General features: G+C 44.8%; 1 pseudogene; it reads left to right on the forward strand.

Moving 5' to 3' along the window:
* The first annotated feature begins 3,399 nt into the window (after positions 1–3,399).
* Positions 3,400–3,516, forward strand: LOC126177917 (5S ribosomal RNA; annotated as a pseudogene).
* Positions 3,517–5,122: the final 1,606 nt, after the last annotated feature.

Below are 5,122 nucleotides of genomic sequence, written 5' to 3' on the forward strand. Positions count from 1 at the left end.
ACGGGTCGTAACACATCTGAAATGTAACGTCCACTGTTCAAAGTGCCGTCAGTGCGAACAAGAGGTGACCGAAACGTGTAGCCAATGGCACCCCATACCATCACGCCGGGTGATACGCCAGTATGGCGATGACGAATACCCGCCTCCAATGTGCGTTCACCGCGATGTCGCCAAACACAGATGCGACCATCATGATGCTGTAAACAGAACCTGGATTCATCCGAAAAAATGACTTTTGCCATTCGTGCTCCCAGGTTTGTCGTTGAGTACACCATCGCAGGAGCTCTGTGATGCAGCGTCAAGGGTAACCGCAGCCATGGTCTCCGAGCTGATAGTCCATGCTGCTGCAAACGTCGTCGAACTGTTCGTGCAGATGGTTGTTGTCTTGCAAACGTCCCTATCTGTTGACTTAGGGATCAAGACGTGGCTGCACGATCCGTTACAGCCATGCTGATAAGATGTATGTCATCTCGACTGCTAGTGTTACGACGCCGTTAGGATCCAGCACGAAGTTCCGTATTACCCTCCTGAACCCACTGATTCCATATTCTGCCAACAGTCATTGGATTTCGACCAACGCGAGCAGCAATGTCGCGATACGATAAACCGCAATCGCGATAGGCTACAATCCGACCTTTATCAAAGTCGGAAACGCGATGATACGCATTTCTCCTCCTTAGACGAGGCATCACAACACGTTTCACCAGGCAACGCCGGTCAACTACTGTTTGTGTATGAGAAACCGGTTGGAAACTTTCCTCATGTGAGCACGTTGTAGGTGTCCCCACCGGCGCCAGCATTGTGTGAATGCTCTGAAAAGCTAATCATTTGCATCACAGCATCTTCGTCCTGTCGGTTAAATTTCGCGTCTGTAGCACGTCATCTTCGTGTTGTAGCAATTTTGATGGTCAGTAGTGTATTTAAGTGGTTGCTGTTCCTTCGGACATCAAGACGGCCAGTGATCCCTTCATTGAGGATAGTGGGCAAGCGGTAGTACGTGAGTAGTGTGTGGGTGAGATGAGAATTTGGGTCTGACAGGACGTGTGCTAGGGTAGTCGGTGCATTTGTGTTGACCATTGTGTCCAGGTGGCGTTGTGATCAGTGCTTCTGCCCAATATGCAGATGATCTGGATTCGAATTCCCATCCGGCACAAAGAATTTCAACTTTCTGCATTTATTTAAATCAGTGCCCAAGCGCAGCCAATATCTGTAATTCCTTTGTGTCTACAAAATTAATTGTGAAAAATACAATAAAACGTAAAGATAGGTAATAGCACCTGCGGATGTTTAATAACGTAAAAGGAAAAAGGAAAACACCCTGAGGTAAGCCTTCAAGTAGAGAGTATTACAGTGAAGATACTGAATAAATGAAATTATGAAATATGTTGCAGTATAAAACTAAACCTTTTGCGCTGCTAGGTATTTGCGCAAGAGCTTAAAAGTAACTATATTACTTGTACGGTGCAATGAAATGTTGCACAACCGTCTTTCCTCACATCGTTAGATGCAGGCAGCAGAATAATGCAATTACAAAGGAGAGTAGTTTTCCATTGAAAGTCAGTCACGCCGAACGAGGTGACACACTGTTTAAGGCTCTGGACAGGAACGAGAATCAAAGTTCCTGTCCTCCAGTCGTGATAAATGTGTTGCATTGTTTCTGTTAACCGATTAATGCGGATGCGAGAACGGTTACTTTCTGGAGAACATGGCTGAGTTTATTCGCTATCGTTGACCTTTCTGAGTTTGTGCTCCGTCTCTAATGACATTGTCGTCGATGGGACGCGAAACCCAAATCTTCCTTGCTTTACCGTCTTATTGCCGAACACTTCGTTAGGAAAAACACTTAATAAGATGCTCCGCAACAGTTCAAGGAGTAATAAAACTGTATCTTGGTATGAACGTAGCTGCTGTACGTGTGGTTATGTTAGAGAAAAGCATTATTCCTCGTCCAGAGAAAACTAGTTCTCGATCCCTCAAGGAAGTCACTTTAAGCAATCCTCGTCGTGCTATTATTTTACGGGAAGAGAGAGAGAGAGAGAGAGAGAGAGAGAGAGAGAGAACGCACTAGTTTAGCTCTGCGTAACAATTTAGAACGTAGGAACCCCCGCCATCGCCGGTGACTGTATTTCGCATACAATACCACCGTTGTCCTTCACTGTAATTTAATGGCATATATAATAGGTCGAAGCATCCTGTGGATTTCCTGTCGCTCACCGTGCGACCTCTTCGTTGACATCTTTAAAAAAATAAAACACCCACACTGACGGACGGAGGGACGGGTGGAGGTGCGAGCGAAAAGAGGGGAGGGGGGTGTGAGGGGCAGATGCGCACATTGCTTATAGTAAGTACCATCATAAGTAATGGAAACACTTTTCAGCTGATTCCAATTGCAGTTTATTTTTTTCACACACTAAACGATTGTATTGTGTGCGGGAGAACATTGTTTTCCCAACACCCAACACTTGAAAATGCAGGGAAAAAGACTTACTCTGCTGTGAGACCAAACGGCGTAAAGTGTTTGCGGTGCAAGTTCCTGGAAGCCTGTGCTGGTTTCTTGGAGGGGCTGTTTACCGTGAAAACCGTGCTCCCACTCCTTGAAACTTTGTTCTCGTTATCTCACGAAAGTTTGCTCTTCGATGAAGTCGCACTGCAAGTGAGTTCGAACGGTTATTTAAACTTCCCTTTCTAAGATTGTTTTTTAGCGTCTGAGAACTCCAGTTCCTGCTTTTTTACTTGACTTGATTTGCGTTCGACGAAACCGGCAGCTACAGCCCTTTCATAATGCTAGACGGGGGTCCGTGGAAGTTGGAAGGAGCCGCTGCTTGTTACCGTAAATGATTGATTTTGCGAATAAGCTCAACATGGCAACCTTAGTTACAATCAGTGTGTTACAATGTTTTTACATGTGACAAGATGCGATGCGAAAGGTTGAATTAACGATATCGTTTCTTGTTGTACACATTATACCATTTCGATTGGAAGCGTTGGAACTGATAAGTTGCTCGAAGATTCAAATATCAGCCACAACGATTCGCAATTAGTTTTTGGCAATTGTCGCCCATCATACAACCGTAGTTATTTGTGAAATGTTCGTATTGAAAATTCTGTGGGTTGTGTGAAATTCACCATATTGTGCATCTCAGATTAATCATCTGCAAATCGTTCTTGAACCAAGATTACCGTATAACTATTATTAAACTGAACTGTCGTCGTAGGCATTTACTTTTCATCGTTCATATATCCAGATTGATAAAGAGGAGTTCGGGTTTGCAGAATAGGGACAACTGCTACGTTGTAGGCATTACTCACTTATTTCAGTTCAGACCCAGTGTAGATTGAGGATGTTTTCAGCCAAACACAAGGCGAACAAATAGCAGGGCATATGGGTATATGTGGGTGGGCAACGGCCTTGCCGCAGTTGATACACCGGTTCCCGTGAGATCACCGAAGTTAAGCGCTGTCGGGCGTGGCCGGCACTTGGATGGGTGACCATCCAGCCGCCATGCGCTGTTGCCATTTTTCGGGGTGCACTCAGCCTCGTGATGCCAATTGAGGAGCTACTCGACCGAATCGTAGCGGCTCCGGTCAAAGAAAACCATCATAACGGCCGGGAGAGCGGTGTGCTGACCACACGCCCCTCCTATCCGCATCCTCAATCGAGGATGACACGGCGGTCGGATAGTCCTGATGGGCCACTTGTGGCCTTACAACCAAGGAAAAATTTATGAAAACCTTGATCAGATCCTCTCGGGAGGACTGGACTCCGTGACAAAAATTCTGGAAGCATGGTTAATGTCTAATTGTATTTAAATCTTTGGAAACTGTGTAAAACCGCTGATCTGCTCGTCGTGTGCGATGTACCTCTGACGCTACCGTTCGCTGGCGACACGCATAACCAGTAATGTGACATACATTTTACGTGCATATTAAAACACATTCGAACTACTGTTTTATTGCTACTGTTCATTTTCCATCTTTGGAGTGAGCTTAATATTTTCGATAATTTTTTGCTTGCCAGTGCAGCGAAATAAGGTGCTAGAAACAATTTTAACCGAAAGAACATCCAGAGAATATGGGGGGAAGTGAATATGTATTTTAGAATGGCATGTTGCTAATCCATGCAGCCTACCTAGCAAAGGGCATTCTGTAAGCTTGCACACATTAAAGTATTACGTTAACAAATAAACAAGATAATGATCGTGGCCATTGGCACATCAGTGACAAAATATGCATGGATGATGAATAAAAGGAACAGTTTCGCGTTTTGCCGAATTCATAATGTATGATCAGTTCGGAAACTGTTGTTTTTTCTTGTTTTTTTATATCGTAGCTTTCTGTCCGAAAATAAGTTTGAATCAGATCTCCAGGCCAGTCTATCCTCTTCATCTCCGCATAGCTACTGCAACGTACTTCCCTTTGAACCTGGGTGGAATAGTCGGTCATAGATGGTTACAGTGTGTGTATTTCTACAGTGTCCTTATCTTCACAATTCATGCATGTCTGAAGAAACAATCACTGTCTCTGACGCCTATGGTAAACATTACGAAACAGATTCACATTCTGTAACTATGCGATGAGTTCAGCTGCTCGTAACATTCGAAAATTTGTGCAGGACCGTGACTCGACACCAGATTCCACACTCATCGTGAGAAATCGCCTAGAGCATTTCGGATATATCAGCGCGCCTCCAGGAACGACTCAAACACCCACACGTCATGTAGTCACAAACCTTATGCTGTCACGATTCTTGATTCTCGCACACGGAGCCAAATATATTGTTATTTTAGCCCGTCGGGGCATGAATGCATCATTTATGGTCACAGCGTGTGTTTATACGGTGCGGGAATCACGAAGTGTGCAATCATAACGGCTGTGTGTAACTGCGTAACGGAAGTTTGATTGTTCCCGGAGGCGTGCTCGGATAGCGGAAGTTGCTATGGCTCGAGCCCCAGTCCGGCACAGATTGTCTCGTCTCGCAAACAGCTGATGTCAGTACATAGTCGGGGTGTACGAACTGGTTCGTAATACTGTAGTCAAGGCCTTTTCTTCCTCTAGAATTTGTGGTCACGCTATCGTCAGTTTTCTTCCATTACGAAATTGAAGATTCCTTGATGCCTCAATA

This window comes from Schistocerca cancellata, chromosome 3 (genome assembly GCF_023864275.1).
Source record: "Schistocerca cancellata isolate TAMUIC-IGC-003103 chromosome 3, iqSchCanc2.1, whole genome shotgun sequence".
Classification (NCBI taxonomy): Eukaryota; Metazoa; Arthropoda; class Insecta; order Orthoptera; family Acrididae; genus Schistocerca; species Schistocerca cancellata.